Here is a 23,818-nt window from a genome sequence, read left to right as displayed (position 1 = left end):
AAAAAAAAAAAAAAAAAAAAATGCATTCCACCTGTGGTGATATAAAATTTTATTTTTTTCCCTGCTCCTTTACCATATTCCCAAACTCCTGATCCACAGAATGAAGGGAGGGAGTGGCTCTGAGTAAGTGCTTTCCTGTGCATTCTTGTGGGGGGAAAGCTCACACGTAGAGTTCACTAGACCACAGTTTTCATTCATTAACTCTAATGCAGGGTTCTTGCTGGCTTTGTTCCTAAGGTTAGCTCTGAACTCCAAGCATGCCACCCTTTCTCTCACAGCCTCCCCTCCCTGTTCCTTCTGGTCTCAGAATCAAGTTTTGTCTTGGAATCACTTCAATGCAACATAAACTGGGAGGCACCTTGTATGCCAGGCACCAGCTCGACACTGAGGCAAAAAAAAAAAAACATGAGCAGAGGCAGACCCTCATCTCAGTGTTCACAATCTCCAAGCAGAAAAATTGTCTTGATGCCTGGTGATGTGTTCAACAATAGAAAGAGGCTCAGAAAAGAAGATGAAGGCTGGCATCGTGGGAGATGCTCCGGAGACTGAGAAACCGCAGAAGAAGACAAAGCACTATGAAATTCACAGCAGAGAAAGCGAATGATTTGCTGAAAGGAAGAAGAAAGGCTGAAATGTCTTTTCCTGAGGAAGTCTGGGCTCTTGGTGTCTGGTGAATCCCACCTGGGAAAAATTTTTAAACTTCCAAATGAGTTAGGACTAATTTAATCACAACTTGAAGCAGTAGCAACAGAGAACATATTTTTATTTATAAAATCTTTCTCTAGACATTGGTTTGGTGAAAGTGTGAAAAATCAAACAGATTTTCAACTTATAAAAAGAACAGCCCTTTGTAAGTGTTATTTTAATTGTGTAAGTTGGCATCCACACCTGAGGGTTACCAGATGGACCTTACAGGAGAGAGCATGCCTTGTGGATACAGACTTCCTTTCTTCTTTTAAAACAATTTGCAAATAAATATTAATAAATCCAAATATTCCCTTTATCTTTCCCTTGGCTGGAGGACACCTAAGGAAACTCATTAATTTTCTTTACCTATCACGAAATAGCCACATCTCTGTACATACTTCCCAGTCAGCATGATAATCATGTGTCTGCCTCAAGACTTTATTTCTGTGAGAGAAAGTTAAGACTATTTTCCAGAAGGAGAAGCCAGGACTTAGAAGAGGATGAGGAAGATATGTGGTAGAAAAGATTCTACACCATGAAGTTGTTCTAAATTGGAGCCAGCCTAAGTGTAAACCCCACCTTTGTCATTGGCTGCTTAGTTAACCTTGAGCCACTTTCTTAACAAAACTTCCAAGTAACAAAATTTTCCCCAAGGAGAAGTCATAAGATATAAATAAGAAGTGCCAATAATAGAACTTAGCACAGTGCTTGGCATAAAACGTGCAATAAATGTTATTTTTCTTTCTTCTGTTACTTCAAAAAAGCTCAATGTTCAACTTGATTATCTTTGGGTAAACAAATGTCTCTAAAGTGGAAGGAATGATGGTTGTTCAACACTTGTCTTAGTCAGTTTTGCCCATTACTAGGACAAAATACCCAACACCTGAAACTTCAAGGAGGACAGGTTTATCTTAGCTCACAGTTTTATTCCATAGTCAGCTGGTTCCAAGGCAGGAAGCCATGGTGGAAGGGCCTAGGCAGAGAGGACAGCAGCTCACAGCATGGTGGACAGGAAGCAGAGGGAGGAGGAAGGAAATGGGGGAGGAGATGAACCTTTCCAGGTCACATCACCAGCAACGCGTCTCTTCTCACCAGACCCTGCCTCCAAACAAGAGGTCAATAGTAGGCCCCAGTAATCCAAAGTCCCAACTCTGAGCATATGAGGCTTTGCAGGTACGTCCAGATGTAACCATAACAACACTCAACACATAGCTCCGTTCCATCCTGCTCTGCCAGTACAGCTGCTGTCATTTCCTGTAATGTCAAGGTTTACTGGTTAATGAGCATTTTTCTGTTTAATTTGAATTTAGATAGGTAGGTCTTGTCATATAAGCAGGGCAGCCATTTTTCAGATTAAAATACTAAAAATAGCCAAGAAAACAAGCCCTCAAAAATCCCTTTCCTAGAATCTCAAGATTGATGCAGAGCACAGGCTATTTATTAAAGGTAGAGTTTACATCTGTAAATTTTGCATGAGTAAAAATATTTTTATTGCCAGATATATGACTTGTGCAAAAATGTAGTCATCACTGTAGAATTTTAGCATTTGAAGTCAGCTAAAAGAATATTGTCCATTATCCAGACAGCTAAAATCCAGAAGAAGTGAGTAATTTTTTAGAAAATGAAAACAAAGCCAGCTAATGAACTATAGGACTCTCTTCTAAGTCCTCTGATATGCAGTTGATGGGCCCAGGTCAAGAATGGGCTATTACAACCAGCATCCCAGAGGAGACAGAGGCAGCTTAAGGGACAAGAGCTGTGTTTTGGAGGCTGAACCCAGAACATACATATCCTGGGAACTTGGGTAGATTGATGTGGTCTAGTTTCACCCCATCCCAAATGGCTCTACTATGACTAAATCAGAACTGATATGCACAACCATCTAAGTCTGTTCCAATTGCTGATTGTGAAGCATGCTCACTGTGCATGAGTTAACAACCGTCCCAAGTCTGATGAGACAGAATCCTGCACTGACAAGTTATATAAGTGAGTTTACTACTTACCAGTAAGGATCAGCAGAAGCCTAGGATCATGGTGAGCCAGATCTCAATGCTCAGATGAGCTTCCCAGGGTGATGGAGGCTTGTCTACAAAGGATTACCTGCACCCCAGCTGAGGGATCCAAAGGCAGTCTGAGTTCTACACCTCAGTGCCACATGACCCACGGGGTAACACACTCTAATTTCAGAAGGGACTGGAACAGACCAGGTTGTTCAGCCAGGCCCTCCTAATAGCAGGATTCTGTCTTTCCAGCACATTCTACAGCATTAAGAATTATAAAAGGGAAGGACTGAGTAAGCCCAAGGACTAAATGGAGTTTCATTAGCCCAGTCTGCTCCAGCAGGAGATCCCCGTGACTGTATATCTGAAATTTTACTTTATTTTTTCATAAAATAAATTTTAAAAAATAAGTTACTTGGTGGTCCTGGATTTTAGCATTCTAGACATTGGATGTCATATTCTTTGACTTTTTCAATTTTAATTTTCCTAGTGCATGTTTGCGGTACATGAAGTTTAAATTCATCTTGGGTAGTGGGTACATGTACTTAACACAGCTTGTTTATTTTTTTAATCCCCTTTCCTGTCTCCCCCACCTCTTTCCTTGTTTTCTTTCTTGTTGATATTATCAATCTTAGCTCATGTTTGTAACATATAATGTCTACATTAGCTGAGGGTATTAGGTTTCTGTAAGTGGCATATCTTAGTTGTTCTCACTTCCTGTTCTCCTCCCCGACCCCTTGTCCTTGGTCTCCTGGACCGCTTTCCATTTGCAAGAGATCCATTCCCTTGCTTCCTTCTATCCATCCTTCATTATTCTCTTTGTACTTTGCTTTATTCAAGTGAGACCTATCATACAGTTTTTAAACTCGTATGTCTGATTTATTTTACTCTACACTGTGTTTTCCAGATGCATTCATTTTTCTACAAATTTCTCCAATTTATCCTCCTTTATAGCCGAGAAGTATTCCATTGGGTATAGACACCACATTCTCTTTATCCATTCATCTGTGGATGGGCATACTGTCTGCTTCTGGGATTTGGTTATGAATTATGCTGCTATAAACATTGGTATGCACATATTGCTATATTATGATTCCTTTAGCTCTTTTAGGAAGATTTCTAGAAGGGGGATATCCGAGTCATATGGAATTTCTAATTTTATTTCCTTGGGAATGTCTATTCTGATTTCCATAGTGGTTGTACTAGTTTACATTCCCACCCTTTAAATCACTTCAAATCTTTTTAGAAAGTGTTCTAATGTAAGTTCTTGAGTCATATTATTATTATATACATTAATATCTGCACTGAGCTATAAAGAACTCTTTTTGATTCTAACATTTCATATTCTTACCCCCTAATATATGAGAATTTTAATTCTTTAATAGCCTCAATAATATTTGGAATGGTCAGTTTTTAATTCTAGCCGTTCTAATAGCTGTGAGGTGATATCTTGCTATAGTTTTAATTCCCTAATGACTTATGATGTTAAACATTTCTACATGTGTTTATTTGCCATCTATTTTTTCCCTTTGGTGAAATATCTATTCAGATCTTTTGCCCATTTTTATTGAGCTGCTTGGTTTCCGTGCTGAGTTTTCAGAGTTCCTTATGTGTTCTATATACAAGTTCTCTGTTGTATACGTGAGCTCCTAGCCTATAACTTTTCAATGTCTTTCATCAGAACTGTGAATTTTGCATAGGAAAAACTCTTAATAAAGGCAAGTGGAGCTCAAAGTTCATAAATTACAGTCATTTGCCCACCTTTTGATATAGAAGGCTTTATTTTTGAGAAAAGATCTAATGATTGGTCATTATTTGATAAAATACCATCAAGATACAACAGTCTGTGATTTTCAGTCTCAATTTCTCTTTTTAAGCAAAAACCAAAAGACAACTGTAGAGCAGTCTGACCACGAAGTTCTGCTGAACCTTCAACATTCCTTCCTAATTTTTGAAAGTTGCCTTGAAACCATGTGCGGAATTTAAGACTCCCTTTTACTTCGTCTTTTCTGGAAGCTCAGCTTAGCTTTTATGCACAGTAATTCTATTTGTACACTCACATTTCGTTGGTTGTGTACTGATCACATAATAAATGCAGTTGACATAAGTAGGATTGTAAATAAACACAATGGCTCTTTGGAAGGATAAAACTTAATTAATGTATAATGATTCGGATAAAAAACGTCCCTTCAAACTTTTGTGCTCAGAAGTGTGGCACCTGGAAGATGATTGGGTCATGGTGGCATTATACTCATCAGTGGATTAACCCATGAGTGAGTTCAGTAGCTAAATGTACCATTCGGAGGTCAGACCTGGCTCGAAGTGACACAGGCACTGTAACCTGGAAGAGTGTATTCTTGTTCCAGTGTGTGCTCTGCCCCCGCCCCTCCTTCCTGGCTGCCATGATGTGAGCAGCTGTCTCCCCTAGACCCTTTCACCAGGCCCCTTCTGCCTTGGAGCCAGCTGAACATGGACTGAATCCTCAAAAATCATGAGCCAAAATAACCTTTCCTTCCTTAAATCATGAGTAGCAAGTGTTTAGTTTCAGTGACCAGAAAGTGATTAAGACAAGTGAGATCAGAAGTAAAAGTGCAAAAAATAAAGCCATCTCTGTACAGAAGAGAACACAGTGCCATGGGATGGACAGAGATCAAAGATGCCAAGAGAGAACATTGATTAATCCATATGGGCAATGAAGTTGAGGTTGGCTGCAAGAGATTTTATTGGGTCTTCTCTTATTTCTCACACAGGACACTATCCAGCACATATTAGAAGCTCAATCGATGTCTATTAGAGGAAATAATTCTGTCAATATTTCTAGAATTTCTACTCTGAATAGAGTGCTTCATTAATCACTAAGGAGAAAACAAAGAAGCATAAATTTTCTTCATGGGCTTCGCTGAGTTTGTGTGCAGCAGAAGAATGCATTTGTTAAAATTTGCTTAGGCTGCTGGGAACAAAGAGCAGATATAACAGTATTTGAACTAAGTCGCTGTATTTCCCCTCACAGAACTTGGAGACTGAGTTGAACAGGCCAGGACAAGTATAACCATTCTATGACAGAGCTAAAGGGCCAGGCTCTTTCTAACCTTCTTTATCATCCGAGAGCATGCTTTCTGCCTTCAGACTCCCTTCTTGGGATTTGTTAGCCAGAATTCTGCAGATTAATAGAAGCCACAGGCTGCGTATATGAATTTAGTATAAAGAACAGGAGGCTGAGATGTCCCAAACTCTTCAGTCAGCAAATCCAGGAGAACCAAACAGCCAGTAGGTTTGAGACCCAAAAGAGCTGATGGTTTATTCAAGTCCCAAACCAAGAAGAGTATCATGTTCCTGCTCAAGTCTCTCAGGTGGAGGAGCTCCTTTTCACTCTTAAGAGAGTGGCCCTTTCATTCTGTGCTGGCCTTCAACTGCTTAGATGAGGTTCTCCCACACTGAGGAACACAATCTGCTCTACAAGTCACTGATTCAAGTTTTAATCCCATCCAGAAACATCTTCACAGACTCCCCCTAGAATAATGCATGACTAACAGGCAGGAACCACACAACATAGTGAACTTGTCGGGTGAAGGCAACTACCGTATTGATTAACTTCCAACCATCAGGGCCATTTATCAGTGAGTTAACACCTTTGCAAACACCGTTCTATCTTTCATGTCACTTTTCAATTACATGTCATTGACAGAAACCTAATGTCATGCAGTCAAACATTAAAAGGCCGTGGAAGTCTTTTTTAACCAGAATTATTGTCACCCAAATAAAACTCGAATTCTGTTACAAAAGAAAAAATAGCAACTCGAGACCGAGGGGCTCACAGCAATCGCTTCCACAGGAAAACAGCTAGATTGTGTGAAACTCCAATCTCTTTATGAGAATCCAGACTACCACACATAAAGCCATTTAAAAATAATTAAATGCTAAGTTAATCCAAAGGACATTCAATAGCGAAGATCATAGTCCCTCAATGGAAAGCAGAGAATTAATGAGCATAGAATAATGAAGATTCCTAAGAACCTCATTATTGCTCCATGTATTTCAAAAGCCTCTTTATTGGTGCAGAGCTTTCATACATTTTTCAATTAAAATTCTCAAGTTGAGAAGGCCCTTTAGTGAAGGGCAAGGCACAAATTGGTTAGAATAAAAAGATGCCCATGACATTCCATATTTCTCAATCACCATGACCACAGTGTCCCCCTGAAGTGTGATATCTCTCGGTTTGTACCACACGTGTGGCCCAGAAAACAGAATTCCAAAGCTCCCAAAGAAATGAATAAGCACTCCATTTGTTTCCTGTCCTTGCTTTAACAGCCTTCCTTGTTAATAAGCATTTTTTTGATTCTTAACCTCTCGGCAGGACTTGTTTCTCTGATCACTAATTATTGCTCCTCTTTGTGGTGACATGCTCGACCAACAGCGCGGTTTAGGATCCTGAAAAACTTGTGAAAATGAAACAACACCAGATTTTCTCACTGACATCATCCTGCCTCTAGTGACAGATCTGAAATGCCTGTGCATGTTAAATTCGGTGTTAAAAAAATCGTTAGCTGGTGTTCAAACTGTCAGAAATGTTGTTGTTGGGGGGTTGGCTTATAAGATATGGCTTTATGTTTCGACAATTCTGGGATTTTTTTTCTCTCTCTCTAAAACTTGCCAGGTTTAAAAAACAAGGATGGTAGTAGAGTAAAAGATTTTTCATCTTCTCTTTAGGTCCATAATTCCCACCCTCTGGGACACTCTTCTTCTGCTTTATTTTGGGAAATACCCTTCTTTTCACCTTCTGTAGGCATTGCATGGCCAAAATTTATTGTTTCAATTTCAATTAACTTTGTTTTGACAATCTCTTGACATTGCTTTATGGCTGAAGACACCCTGAGGTGTGGTAAGACCAGGATTGTGAATTACTGTTTTCCATGTTCACAGAAAATAGACTCACCCTTTCATGAGAACATTCAGATAAAAGAGAGAAGGCAGGATTTCCAGCTTGCAAATTTTCCAAAAGAAATACAAACCTGGTTTCCTCAGAGGGAATGTTAGAAAAGAAAATTGTAAGCAGTGGATGGTAGTTTAAAGTCTTACAAAACCTTGGGTGGAGAGAGTTTTCATTTTTGTTTTCTTGGGTTTTTTGTTTGTTTGTTTGTTTTTGTTACCTGGATCAAACTTGGGTCCTTGCACTTGCGAAGCAGGCAGCAGAACCACTGAGCTAAATCCCTGGCCCCGAGAGTTTTCATTTTTAAAGAGGACTCTTATTTCCATTTCCATGGCAAAAATAAAAGAAAGGGAGAAAGTAGTATCTCCAAGGCTTTAAAATTTTTGGAACTGAGGGAAGGCAAATGTTTACAGTTTTAAGGATGTGTGATGTAGAACAGTGCTTCTCAAACTGCCACTTGGGTTCGTTAGGTAAGTGGAGTATGGTGGGGAGCTGTAAAGAGAGGATGCCCTCTCGGCAGCTTGAACCAGGGGTAGGGGTTTGAGGCGGGGAGAGAATATACACAGGTGTGAGGTGAGAAAATTTTACTCCTCAATCTGCAGTTAATTGCTCAATAATTATGGACAACTCGGTGTTTATCCAGTGCGAAAGTTACAGGGTCACAAGATCCTTTCAAGTAATAAATCTTATACTTTGCTGGACCTTAACAGTCTTGGATGTCTCTAGCAGAGAAGAAAAAAAGAAACTTTTGAATTTCAAGAATTATAATGATCTCAGACGAGGGCAGTAAGCCCTTAACTACACTTCCGAAATACAGCTAAAGATCATATGAGGGGAAGGAGAAACCCAATGACATAAATGTATTCTCTACAGGAAGAAAATATTGCGATGTTGGGGATAGATTAGCTCTTCCTATTTACCGTTATAGATATGTGATTCTTGTCCAACAACTGCCAGCTGTAACAAAGCAAAAAAGTTGGAAGAGCTTTCTCCAACAGGCTGGGACCACGCAGAGCACAGACTCTCCTACAGCAGTTGCACTCCTTTGTTAAACACAACCATTCATTGCACCAACAAGTGATCGCCAAATGTCAGGCTCCAGGAAAGACACTGGGAAATAAAAATAGGAAGGAATCAGGAAGCACTCTTACTTTCCAGATGGACCCAGTTTCCAAGTGGAGCAGTACTTCAAGTGCAGGACTAGGGATGTATATGGCTTGCACATAGAAACTATCCGCAGCCCGGTGCTCAGTGAGTCATAGGAAGGCTACCTGCAAGCATGCATATTTTAAAAGAATCTTCAATTGAGTAGAATTAACTACTGAAAGAGCCTGAGAAACTTAGGGGCAACATCATCCTAGGAAGAGAAAAGGCATATAGATGAGAAACTTGCCAGGTGTCTTGAGGACCACAGAGGACTGTTAATTACATAAACCCTCCCACTGATTCACTGTCCACCTCATTCTTTGCGAACCAAGGTGTGGTTAAGAAGGATGTGGTGAGGAAATGTGCTCTCCCCAGAGGATTGCTGGTACCTCAGCAAAGAAGAAATTACCTCATCTTTCTTGCTTCATCTGAGGAGTGAAAGCAGGAAGTCAAACACATTTTTGAGCTCTGTCACAAGCTTTGTTCTTTTAAAACCTTACTTCTGACACTTTTATTTAAAATCTAATCTCATGCTTTCCTGGGTTGACATAGAATAACAAGGGCCTCCTAAATCTAATTCTCTCTATACATCCCCCCCAATTCCATAAAACCTCCCCAAATCTTTGCTTTCTACACAGCTAAGGAACAGCAAAATACATGAACAAATCTAGCTGACAGGAAAAGAAACCAAAGAAAATAGATACAAAAGAAACTAAGGGAAACAAGAACAAGAACCATATGACAGACTGAATCCAAATAGAATTAATTACCTCAAAAAGTGGAAATCCCATCTTGAGTTGGAAAGTGCTGGGAACAAAGTTAAGATGTGTTACATCCAAATACTGCCTGCAATGAAATCAGATGGAAGGAATTTAAATGTAAGCAGGGCCAAAGCAACAGCAGTCTTAGGAAGCAGCACTTGTGCACGGAGTGGGGTTAAGGTTAGGGTTAGGGAAGGGGAACATAGTCACCAGTTATTTGGGCAAAAGGAAATGAGAGTAGAAACTGAAATTCCTGCATATGCTTTCATTCTCTCCCCCACCACAAAACAGATAAATGAACCCTCTGCACACAAAACTAATAGCATTAACTAAAGAAGAGGACAGTCTTGAGATAAGGAATTGAGTAAATCTCTCAAAATATGTACTATTATGTGTGTATATCTACTATTTTTATTCCAGAGAATTAGGCATTCAAAATAAACAAAAAAGTAAATGACATCCTCGCCGTTAGACCACAAATGACCAAAATATGATCAAAATGTATCAGCTATTCAAAATGCTCACCCCACAATGCTCCTCAAATGTCAACTAATAGAACCCTTGAAGGAAATTATAACATGAAATTGTCATATGAGTTAAACACCTAATAATTATTTGTGGATGCAAAATAAATATTTCAAATCGGAAATTTAAAACCCCAAACAAATGTGAACAAAAGTCAGGAAGATGTAAAACACTGAGCTCAGGACAGAAATAGAAAAAGTTAATTTCGTATTAAAAGTGAAAACAATACTGCAACTTACCTTACTCAGTAAGGAGATACTGATTCATATGACAATCAAGGGAATGAAAATAAGGCAGAATGAATAAAGATGTAGAAAACATTGAGAGAAGGAACTGGGGTTAATGCTATCATTTTTGTGTGTAGAGGGTTTATTTATCTTTGTTTTGTGATGGGGAGAGAATGAAAGCATAGGCAGGAATTTCAATTTCTACTGTCTTGCTATGCCAGTGTCCTGACCCATGTCAGGTTATAAACACACAACCAAAAGGTCCCCAGAGAGAAGGGACCTATACCACCATGGCAGATGAAAACAGCAACCAGTGCGAACAACTAATAGAGTGCTGAATCTGAACATTAAAAGAAAAAAAAAAAAGCTGCTGAATTAGGCAGGAAAGCCTATGTGATATATGTTAAAAGATTTACTTCAAGATGCAGAATCTGAGTAGCAATTGCCAAGTTCCCAGAGCAGACCATCGGGAAGGACTGGCTGGGGCTGTCTGGAATGAGGTTCTCCCTATAGACAGAATTCCTTCTTTCTTTGGGAAGCCTCATCTCTTAAGACCAAGGACACACAGATAGCCTAGGATAGCTCTCTTAATCAAAGTGAACAGTGTTCTACTTCAATGGACATAATACAATGCCACCCATCGTGTGGTCTAAACCGCAGAAAATTATCTCACAGTTCCGGAGGAGGGGAGGTCCAAGATCAAGATCTGGTAAAGTTTAGATTTGTGTAAAGACTCTGCCTGGCTTGCGGAAGGCTCTCTGGGTCTTCAAATGGCACAGAAGGGGGAGAGAAAGGAACAGGACAGACAGCAAGGCAGCGACAGGTTGAGACAATCAGAGACAGGGAAAGCGCTCTTTGGTTTCTCTTATAAAGATACTAATTCTATTGAAAGAGAAAACCACTCTGATGACCTCATGTCACCTCAATTCCTTTTGTATAGTCCTTGTCTCCAGATAGACACCCTGACTGGGGTTAGGATTTAAGATATGAATTTGGGGGAAACAAAATTCAGTCCTTAACATTCACTGATTATCCACTTTAATCGCACCTTATCACAAGTTATCTTAAGAGTGAGGCTGGTATTTGAATAATTTTCCTTGCATTTGAATAACTTTTTTTGTATTTGAATAACTTTCATTGAATGCTTGTAGTTGCAATGATAATTAGTTTGTATCTAAACTGACAGGACCCGGCAAACTGATCAACACACCAGTAGATACTAGATTTCCAAGAGAAACAGGGATCACGTGGCGGTGTAACTACGGAGTCTTGATGAATCATTCAACTTACTATAAAAACACCCACTCCCCATCTGCCAATCAATATCGTCCCCTGCAGTGGGGCTCGTCCACCTTCAATGTGCCTAAGAATCACCAAGGATCTTTTTAAGGTGTGGATTGTGCGTTAGCATTATCCATTTCTAATCCATTCACAGGGGAAGCCGATGAGACCAGTCTAGGAACCGGACTTGGAGGAGCCTCTCAGCGCTGAGTGGTGCTGAGCACACTCCAGCAATATCCAAATAAGTCTCATTCTATACTTTCACAAATACTGCTCCCTTATGTCTCCAAGGATCCCCTAGATTCTTTACTTGTACCTAGAAATGAGCTGCGGGATATTCTTGTGCTAGACCTGAAACTCTGATGTATCCTCCCCCAGCGTTAGACCCAGGCATTAATGCTCATGCTAAGTTTAAACTGCTCTCCTAGAGTCCTGGCTTCTACTTTCACTCAAACAGCTATTGTCTCAGGCCATGAACCCACTCCCTGTAGGGAGTCAGGAACCCGTGGGTCCAGGACCACTATTCTTCCTGGCTGCGGACATGAATCTCATTTCTTCCTACTATCATGATAACATTTCAGGGGCCTCATGACTCTTCTTTGTATAGGATCTTCTCTGGGCTTTATTGCCCACTACAAGACATTTTAATGCCTTTTAATATTGGAGAAATAGGGGCTCTATTGGTTATACACAGAAGTTACCTTGTCTCCTGAGACAAATCCAGCCCTCTTGACCTGTGCTGTTTAGCTATTGCTGCATTAGCAATAGCTGTCAGAGGTTTGTATTTACAGGCTGAATTGTGTCCACCCAAATTCATATTTATGATGTCCTGTTCCTCAGTACCTCAGAATGTGACTGGTTTTGAAGAATAACCTTTAAATAAATAATCAAGGAAAAATGAGGCTATAAGGATCCAAAGCTCCAATCAATATGATCAGTATCCTTATCAGAAGAAGAGATTAGAACATAAAGGAAAAGACACATGAGGACACAGTGAGCAGACAGCCACCTGCAAGCCAAGCAGAGGGATGGCAGAAGAAACTAAACCTGCTTCCCTTTGCTCTTGGACTTCCAGCCTCCAGAACTCTGAGAAAATTAATTTGTACTGTTAAACCACCAAGACTATGGTATTCTGTTATGACAGCCTTAGCATACTAAAGCAGTGCAAGAGGCATTTATTTCTTCATTTTCTGCATGTTGGCTGGGACCGTCTTGCTGGGCCCAGATGGACTTCCTCAAGGTTCTGGTCACAGGTCAGGTTCCCAACGATGGAGGCGAGATGGAGCTCAGCTTGCCTGGCTTGCTCTGCTTCTAATGCCCAGCCGCTGGTCAGCCTGGAAGTTCTCTGTGTGACCCTCATCCTCTCTGGACCACAGGATTAGGAGGACAAAATCTTCCCATGTAGAAGCCAGAGGTGCAAGAAAACAAGCAGAATTCTGCAACAACACTTAAGGCCTGGGGCCTGGAGTTTCCCATTATCTCTTTAATCACACACCTCTGGGCAGCACAAGTCTTGCAGCCAAAGTCAAGGTGTGGGGAAGCATACTGGGCTCGTACCAAGGCCAAAGAAAACATGTGAAGGCAACAGCTACCAACTCAGTCTACTGTAGTCACCAAATACCCTTCCAGCTGCCTACTTACTCTTGAGAAAAAGATAATTACCAGTGTACATGTTTCATTCATTGTGTGTTTACTTTTGTCTTCTTGACTTACTTTGAGCTCATATCTTCGGTGTGGCCCCAAAGAGATTAGCATGATTCCTGTAGCACTGTCCCACCGAGAGCACCGTAACATGGATGACAGCACACGATCCATACTACGCCATGCTCTGTGTACCCAGAGTCTACCTACCAACTACTGAGACTGGGTGACTGTAGGAAACTCGTTAACTTCTCTGTGCATCATTCCATAAAATGTAGAATGGGGATGAAATACTACCTGCCTAAGGAATATTTTAAAACTTAAAAAGATTAGTATTTACAAAGCCATTCAAACAGCACTCAGCTTGTAGCAAAGATTAGCCCAGTGTTGAATAGTTTACATTATGATTATTTACCTTCTTCTCCTCTCTTACCCTTTACTCATTCTCTGTAGTCAGTGAGCTCTTTTTGGTCCAGTATTTCTGTCTAAAATTATTGTGTGTGCGAAGCACAGACTTGGAATCACTAAGATTTGTGTGTAAACCTTAATTTTGTTACCAGTTAGAAATTAGTTAGCATCTCTTGACCTTGGCTTCTCTGCTCATCTGTTCAGTCATCAAACATTTTATTATCTGCTCTGCCAGAGTATAAGCTCTGTAAAGGCAAAGGTGATTCCAAATTGTGCACAGCTTCATCCCCAGGCCCAATATAATACCTAATCTATTGTGGTCTTAAAAAGTGATTTTTTTGTCTGAATCCATGTATAATGAATAAGCATCTAGTCTTTCTCAGTTACTGGGTATAGTTATGTAGAATAGAATGAGGACCTAGGACTGACCTTATGCTTGCTAGAATTTATAAAGAAATAATAATAAGCTCTCACTGGTTCCTGTGGAATGCAAGGTGGTAGCACAGACAGAGTCCAGTGAAGCACTTGACACTAAGAGGCACCACAACCAGGATCCCAAGAACGTTTCAGTAAATAGTGTTCTAATATGACACGTTACTAGGTAATGCATTGTCTTGATGAGCTTCTCATTGCTGAGACACAATAGCTGACATCCACACATTAAAGGAGGAAAGGTTTATTTCTACTCACACTTCGTCTAGTTGTCAGTCATAGCTGTTGCAGTCCATACTTGGCTGGCTCCAAGGTAGGGTGACCTGGCATAGGGCACTGCAGAGGAGAAACAGTCCATGGCAGAGTAGGCAGGAGGCAGTGGTGGCGGCAGCCTGATTTCTTTCTGTCCCTTTATTTGATCCAGGCTACCAGCCTCTTGATTGGTGCCACCCACACCCAGGGTGGGGCTTCCATTATCCACACCCAAAATTATGCTAAACCAATTTAGCTATCACACACCTTAATCCAGCATCACACATCAATGATCCAGCCACTTCCCAAAAGCCCCACCTATGAGTTCATGGGACTTTGGGAGGACATCCAGATACAAACCATACCATACATCAAAAAGATGTTAAGAGGCAGAAGTATATCACTGAATTTATATACATCATTTTAAGGAAATGGTAAATCGAGTTATGTTTTAATAGCCCAAGCGAGATTTCCTAGAGTTTACGCATGTCGAATTATGATTGCAAGAGAAAGTGAGCATGGAAAAGAAGAACAGAGAAGAAGGAAGGAAAGAATACATGAACGAATGAAAAGTCACAGGGGCTGAACAGAATAGCAAGAAGACATGGTGTTGAAGTTTGCATAGTGCTTTCTCAGCAAAAACTAAATCACTTTCCTGATTTGCACAGCCCACATCTCAGCCAGAAACAACTCTCCCTGGAGGGATGGAAGCCTCGGAGAACAAATATCCTCAGAAGTAGTATGATGATTCATGAGATGACTCCTAGGGAGACTGTCAGAAATAAAATTATCAGGAAAGAAAGAGAGAGACTGACAGAGGGAGAAAGATCACAGTGATTCATCACGTTTATTTGCTGTTGATCATTTATTTGGTGCTATTTCCAGGCAATAGTCTAAAAAGAGGTGAAAGGATGTTGAAATGTGAAGTTTACAAAACAGGTTGGCTGAGGACACCAAATGGGAGTTTGTGTCATGATGGTGCGGGAGAAGTGAGTTTGGCTTCCACACTCCCTGAGGTTTGGGGCCTTCTGGAATTCTCCTCTTGGCAAAATTAAAATATCTGCCCATTTGGAAGTCATGTGTGCAACCTCTTTCTGAATCGCTCAGTAGGTTTTTAATGGCATCACAATCTATTTCTGAATGATTAATGTGGCCTCTCTTCTCCTGAAATAAACCATGAAGAGTAACACAATGTTATCTTCCTGCGGGAAACCACAGAATCAGTTTCAGAGTCCGAAGTGTCTTGTTGGTGGTGGTGGTGGTGGTTTTTGGTACTGAGGATCAAACTCCAGACCTTGTGCCTGCAAGGCAGGCTCCAGAACCAATGAACTAAATCCCTGGCCCAGTTGGAAGTGTTTTAAAGTCCACACAGCCCTCTTTCTTCACTGAGCATTGGAAGGAATAGGAATCACATGCATTTCTGGACTTGTGCGAGATTTAGGACAGTCCAGGGGAAAGGTCTTAGGAGATATTCACCATCAGGGCAATTAATTCACTCAGCTGTATACCAAGGACACTATAATGAGTTAGCTGTGGGCTGATTTTAGCAAAAGACATTTTAGAAAATGCTTGGCTTCCTTAAACACCAGACTACCTGACACTTTTCCTGCAATGAGTTTTCCCGTTGCAAGCAGAAGCAGTACTGAGAGTGAGATAAGACCTGGTCTCTACTTCCAGGGCTAGAATTTTTCAAATACTTTAGAATGTCAGGCTTTTGATTGTAAGGTGGAACAGTGAGATCTCTTCCCAAGCAATACAGTGGGCCTGTGTGCGCAGGCTCCATGTGCTGGGACGCCTGTAACACAGTATTTCCTGCTAACGACTTAGAGCTTCAGAAATCTCACTTCGCTATAACCACTGTTGCATTCAGGTGAGGACAAAGGTAACGTGCGGAGGGTGTGTTCATTCAATCAGAATTTATTGAATAGCTATCCTAGGTCAGTCCCTGTAGCACAGGAGTGAATAATAACAGCTTCAGTGATAGAGAACCGGGAACAATGGTGTCACTGCAAGGAGGGTGATGAAGGCCACCTGTGAAGCAGAGCAAAACAATTTGAGGGAATCTTGAAGGATGAAAGGAAGGTTTCCTGGTGGAGCAGTGGGGACAGGAATTCCAAGTAGGTTTTTGTTGGTAATATCAGGTAGCATTTATCAGATGCTTTCTATGGACCATGTCCTGTGCTGAGGGTTTTGTGCGAGTTGGTTAGGTTCATCTTTGTGATCTGAAGAGACACATACTAATTTTATGCTATGGAAAACAAAAAAATCCTACACCCCAAGGTCCTGTAGACAACGAGCAGCAGGCTTAATGGCACTCTTGATCTTTTTTTTTTTTTTAATCACAAATGAAATATTGCCCAGTATGGTCATATTCCCTTTTCTGATTTGAAATTTATTTAACAATAAAATGTTTGTTCAGTTTCCTAAATTTATTATCCATGGGAAGTGTATTGAATTTGTCTGTGAATGCAATCTTTGATACTCCAGTTACTCCACAGGTATTAGAAGTTTTAAATGTGGTTCTATTTATGGAAAAGTCTCTTCTGGGAAAACAGCATTTCTGGTCCATAAAATCAAGCCGGATTTCAGCTCAATCAATAAAGAATCTTGGGGTAGCTCCTAATTGAAGATTTCAATGGGATTTCAAAGGCACATAGTCTAGAGTCAGATTCTAAATCAAATCAAGGCAAAAACTAAAAAAAAAAAGCCAATGAAAGCAAAAAGACAAATTTTTCAAAGAAATGTCAAAGGAGTAGAGGGTTTTTGAAAGTAAAGTATGGTCTGGGGATGTAGCTCAATTGTAGAAGGATTGCCTAGCACATGCCAGGCCCTGAGTTGAATCCCCACAATGGAAAAAAAAAAAGGATACAGAAGAACAGTCCAATCTTGGATTCTGAGAAGACAGGTGAGTTTTTAATCTCACTTATATGGCCAAGGACAATGATCTTACTTGTTAACAATCAATTGCACCTCAATGTTCTCCTGGAGAGAAACGTACTACTCTTTATTAAGATGAGTTTTGTCTGGACATTCGATAAAATTATCGATCTAACTATTCAATATTTTGTCATGCCTAGATACCAGAACATGTAGAGGAAAGCAAAGTCTGGTCTGTATTCTGCGCACTGGACTGGTGAAATCTGCCCTGCTTTGCATAGACACCTCCTTTGTGGTGCTAGGAAGAATGTTTCCAGAATTAAAGCAGAGAGGTGGCTAAGCAGAGTGCCCCACAGGCTGAGCTGGATGAGAAGGTCAGGGTTGGCCTCTCTCACTTGAAGTGAGCCTTACAGTGAAGAGGAGGCACCTGTGCAAAGGAACAGGCAGGGAAAGTCTTCTGCAGAGGTGACAGCAAGGACAAGGGCTGTGCAGTGGCAGCAACTTAGTGCTCAAAGAACAGACACATAGGCTTACCTAGGGCAAGTTGTAAAAACCATGTGGCTCCTCGGGGGATGGTGCCACACTGGATGGGTACTTGGAATTTGGAGAAGACACAGACACCATAGATGAGTGACTTCCCAGGCAGCTGTACTCTTTTAGAAGCTAAGAGCAAAGCACCCAGCAGATGGCTGCTGAGCTGAGCTCTACTCTCACTCTCCTGAGTGTCAAAAAGCCATTTCCTGAAAACTCTGATTTTCCTGGGCGGGGGAGAGTAGCAATATTTAAGAGATGGGGTTTGGAAGCAGACAGGCTAGCTTTTAATTCCAACCCTCTGCCATATTCTAGGTTTAATTGTTTGGATAATTTAAGCCAACCTTCGTCCTTCACTTCCTTTTCTTCTCGTTTATTCCAAGCACCTCTTTGGACTCCAGCTATGGTTACAAGAAACATTCTAATGGTCTGTGGCTTGCTGCAAGAATCTTGCCATAAGCACAAACCTCCCATTCTTTGTGTGCTACCCCAGGTCATATGAAACGCAGAGGCATGGTGCACTGAACTGTCATGTGATGATCATAGCAGGAAGGGCTAGGGAGCAATCAGGTTGCCTTGACCTACAGGAATCTATAGTAATGATTCAGAGATTAGAATATTTCAGGGTTAATTTAAGTTAATATAATTCTTGCCCCTCACCACTTCCTCCCCCAAATCAAGACCTGGCTAATACCAACCAACACAATAAAAAACTTTTGCTCTTTACTCAATTTCCAGATACAAAGGGATTACAGACTTAGAAGTTAATGTCTAAAGGGTTAGCATGATAGTATCAGATGTATAGGCAACAAATACTTCCCAAATCTACTTTCTAGAATACTTGTGCTAAAGGAAGTTGGAAAACCTAGACCTTTCCAGCATAGCTGGACAGAGTCTGACCTGACATTGTACAAAGGACCCAAAATGCCACCAGAAGCTCCAGATGGAGTAGAAGCTCATGGAGTCTAGGTTATGTTCTGACCCAAATCCATCCTCCAGAGCAGTCAGCAAGTCCACAGATGCATTTTCCAGTTTCCAAGAGTGTAATTGGCAAAGCTATACTGTAACAACCAGCTGAACACTTACTATTCTCTGACCTATGGAGGCTGAGCCAAAATTATAGGAAACTCCTGAGATAGCCTCTACCACTGGGCTAAGATACCTGAGCACAAATAACATTGCTTTCCATAGGAAAGAAGTGCCCCGAGACACTGGTCTTTGAGCAGTTCTGAAAAGCTTGTCTGCTTAGTTAGAGGCTTGCAAGGAGCAAACATAGATCAGAGCCAAGGATACCAGAGACCAAAGCAGGTAGATGTGCTAATGGAACTGGTCAAAGACCATGTTGGTCTTCTAATCTCATCTTAATGATGTCCACTAGAAGCCTTCCATTGTAGAAAGGCGTCGAAGACAAAATGACGCATCCACCGGTTGCCAGGCAACTCTATCCTTGGCCTCCCCTGTGATTGGACACCAGGCCCCTTCACTGAGCAGCCATCATGGTGGAGATGAAGGTTCTACCTGGGCCAAAGTGCGGGGTCCCCTGATCAAGACTGACCTAGTTTTGATACTACTCAATATCCACACTGCTAACAGAGGAGCAGCACTGCCTCCTTGATGTGACACCATCCCCCTAAGAGACGTGTCAGTCATGCAATAACTCCATCACATCGGACTCACTCATCCTTGATGGAGCATCAACTCATCCTTAAATGAACTACAGATATTCCAGATATACGTTACCTTCCCAGGACTACTGAGTTGTTTTCCACCATACCAGCATGACAGGATACAGAATGCCCACTTTATGGGCATGGGATCCTATCCAGCACTTTCCACTCAAAGGTTGCATTTGCATCATAGAAGTTACAGATCTTACCATGTGCCAAATCACTGAGAAGCAACCAGCATATGAGAAAGGTCTATTAAGGGCTCATGGAAGCCACCACCATAGGAAAGATACTTGTATGGTATTTTCTTCAACCAGCATATAACCCTGCTTCTACATTTGCAAATAGAAATCATCTACTTTGTTTTCAGACACACACACACACACACACACACACACACACACAGGGAGAGAGAGAGAGAGAGAGAGAGGATATCATGGCTTACCAGAAAGAATCCAGACTTTAGTGAACTTTAGGATGTTTAATGAGTATTATGTGATTCACAAGACAATGCTTTATCTATTTACTATTTGTCTGTTTTGCCTATTCACTGCTGAATTCCTTGCTCCTAGAAGGCAATTAGGAGACATGTAAGTATTGCTAATGCAATGTATACCAACCAGGTAGTCTAGTAGATGCCTAACAGAAGGTATTGTAGTTACTGTTGTGGTTATTTGTGAGCTCCTCTGAAGACTCCTTCAGCCTGTCACTGTTTTACCCTGCGATGCCACCTCAGAACTTCCTTATTCATACTTTTGTTCGAAGTCGATCCTCTGAGGAAGGATGGCTGCGGATGTCACTGCTGCCACTGCTCTTCCTGCCTCACACGGCTGCACTGATCAGTATGGAATTGGGCTCCGGCAAGTCATTATGGGACCCCCTCCATCCCACCCTGCTTGTGGTCTCAACACTTCAACTCACCCTTCAGCCTTTGCCTTGGGCACCCTGCTGCCATCCAGCCTTGATAAAACCCTCAATATGCATGAGCACCATAATTACCCAGACTCAGACTTCTCCCTTCTGAGATAATTATGGAAATGAACTGTATTTCTCAAACAAATCAGATGCACAGTGAGGAGAAGGTACCTTGGTGGGCTTGTGGGAGCTCAGATTTACTTTGGCCAAGTGCCCAAAATCAGGGATACAACAAGCCCTTTGCCTTAGCAGAGAGAAGCATCCTATCAGAATCTTTATGGGGAATTTGTACCAGCAATTTCTGCCCTCATCAACAGGAATCCCTCTGGCAATTTGTTCTGTAAGAAAATCAGAAAAAGTGCTGATGTGGCTTCATCAGAACCTACATCCTGGGCTTCATCAAGAACACAAGTAATTGAAACAATTCCTACTTGTGGCCTGAAGGGGTTTGCTGTTTTCTTATTTTGTTTCACAGAAAAGTTCTGAGCTCAGAAAAGGAATGAGGAAAATAAATCTAATGAATAAAATATTGAAGGGACTGTGATTCTGGAGAGCCAGAAACAAAAGAAAAATCAGATCATCAGCTTGCTTGGGTCAAGGGGACAAGTTAACCCATAAACATTCTCAGTGCCAAGCCTTCCGACCTCCCTCCAGCCTAGCTCCATAATCTGCCCTTGAAGAGCAGCCACTTTGCAGGCCCACCTCAGACAAGGTGAGTGAGATGCAGTGGGCACTAACACGGCTTTAGTGGGAGGTGAGAAGCAGACTATGGGAGCTCCAGTGTCACCAGACATGGACTGGTGTGAGAGGGGTGTCTCACACACAAACTCCAAGGGCTTCAAGAACAGAGTCATCACCAGGCGTGGTGGCACACACTTGTGATCCCAGCACTTGGGAAGCTGAGGCAGGGGTATCACTGAGAGTTCTAGACAAACCTGGGCTACATAGTGAGTCCCAGGTCAGTCTCAACTACACAGTGAGACCCAGTCCCAAAAACCCAAAAAAAAAAAAAAAAAAAAAAAAAAAAAAAAACAGAAAAACACAGAGTCGTCAATGCCTTTGGAGCCAGTGGCAGGGCAGGGCTAACAACACACTTTTGACCTCTTCAGGATTACCTCAGCACCTAAGATGAGCCTTGGTTCACTAGTGGCTTAAGAGCTCCTTTTTCTTGAGGATATACTTACTATATTTTAGGTGGTAGACTAAATATATTCATTATCTTAGTTCTTCAAGAAATGTTAACAGAGCAAATCAAAAAGGAAAGGCAAGAAATTTAAAGGAGAAGGGGAAAAAGTAAAAAGAGTCAACAAAAGGCCAATAACGTGTCAATAATAAGTCAGTACATATCAGTTATAACCAGGAATGTCAATGGCCTCAACTCACCAATCAAGAGAAATAGACTGGCAAAATGGAATAAAAAGCAAAATCCAACAACATGTTGTAAACAAGAAACACACCTAGTACAAAAAGAAGCCCATAGACTGAAAGTGAAAGGATGGAAAACAATTCTCCATGTGACAGGAGCCCCCCACAAAAACAGGGTAGCAATCTTATTTGCAGACAAAGCAAATTTCAAACCAAAACTGATTCTATATTATTAATGTAGGATGGTAATGTATCATACCTCCGTGAATGTAAAATATCTTGTACCTGCTTTATGATGCATAGTAGTGACCATGTTTCATCAGAGCTATAGTTAAAGATGTTATTCTAGAATGTTCTCTTTCCAGAGGATGATTAAGATGCTAATAAAAAAAATGGTGCCAGGTACCACAACAGCAACAGAACTTTGCTGTTTTCTGGATATTATTCTTTTCTTTGTTTTTTTGTTTTGTTTTGTTTTGTTTAATGGAATGTATATGTAAAGTCATAGCTACGTGAGTTTGATTACAGAAACTAAAAAGTATTCTCTAAATAATGAAAAAAAGAATAAGACTACAAGAGCAAGAAGCAATTTAAATATGCTCAGGGACCATTTTCATCTTTAGAATTAAGGATTATTTTAATCTTACATCATTGCCTTTTCTCTTTTACTTTCCTTTTTAGTTATATCTTAGGATTCCCTATTTTTAATGTTCATACAGTGGTTTCTTTAACTGAAATACCGAATAGTTTCTCTGGTGTGGAAAACTATAATAGTACACAGGATCCTAATGAGATAATGAATAGTGTGAAATAGGAAGTAAAGGGCTAAAGGTGTAGGGAAAGTGGGAAGGGTGGGGGAAAGGTAATAAGGGAGAGGAAAAAATATGAGAAACTGAAAAAATGGAAATAAAGTGTTTGTAAATGGAGAGGGCAGGAGGAGCTGAAGGGAGGGCAGGGACAAGGGGAAAAAATGAGAATTAAGACCTATTATGTAAAGATACAAGGTCCCAATAATGAATGTAACTGTATTGTATACCTAGATTGTACCAATAAACTTAATTAAAAAAAAGAAATGTTAGTGATAAGGTTGAAGGAGATTATGAGCATTTTTGCAAGTCAAGTTTTGGAAAGTTAGCTAATAACAAACTATAATATGCATAAAGTACTACTATATCAGAATAATCTTTGCTTAATTAAAGAATAGAAATTGTATTTATACAACAAAAGAAAGAGCTGCTATATAGAAGATAAAGTTTCTGGATCAAACAGAATAGGAAAAAACAGCACAAAGATACAGACAGTGTCCTCACAATGCAGATCCTGCTGTGTGTGATTGTTCATTATTTCATGCATTCACTCTACCTGAAGGAGCAATCAACAATCTCAGAGAGGAATAATTTCTTCTCTGATCATCTTATTGCTGTAGGACTCCTTATTCCTCTCAGTCAGGCTACTTGTAATTTTCCGTTAAACTTGACACATTAGCTTTGTTAATACTTACAATCTTTTGATTTTAATAAGTTAAATGTAATAGGTCCCCTTTTCTGGGTGTCCTTCCCTCTTTTCTACGTGCTGTTGTACCACAAAAGACTACGCAGAAGTAAGAGGCATGCAGTCCTTTTGAAGGGATCTCCATGGTCCTGTAGAGTCAATCGCCTTCTATGGTACAGCCTCATCTTTATGGTTTGTACTAGAGGTGGGTGAACCAAGTCAAAATGCTGGAACAGAATCACCTAGAAAACAAGGGCGCTTCCATCACCCAATGAGCTTTCTGCTCTGCTTTGGGCTTCTGTTGATATAGCTTGAATGCCAAAACAGAAAAAAACAGGAGCCACGGTGCTGACTTTCATTTCAGTTGTGGCCACAATAAGAGAATGAGATGTACTCTGATCATTTAGACAGTGTGTGTTGTTCTTGCATTTGATGCATGCATATCTCTCTTTGATGGACTCAGGTGAAAGTTTCCATTCTAGGTCCCTGAAACAAACTTCGGTGAGCTTCTCCAGCTCTGCCATAGTCTCCTAATGAAATAAGGTCCGTGGCATATGGACTGAAAAGCAGAATTCTACTGCTGAAATTTAAGTCCAAATGTCCTGATGTATGTTACAAGTGATTTACATCATTAAGTCTCTGAAAGAGGAGAGGATTCCCCTGTGACAACCACACTTAGTATTGC

The sequence above is a fragment of the Fukomys damarensis genome, unplaced genomic scaffold (assembly GCF_012274545.1).
Source record: "Fukomys damarensis isolate Sample0158 unplaced genomic scaffold, DMR_v1.0_HiC HiC_scaffold_5, whole genome shotgun sequence".
In the NCBI taxonomy this organism is placed as follows: Eukaryota; Metazoa; Chordata; class Mammalia; order Rodentia; family Bathyergidae; genus Fukomys; species Fukomys damarensis.
Note: the sequence above shows the minus strand (reverse complement) of the source record.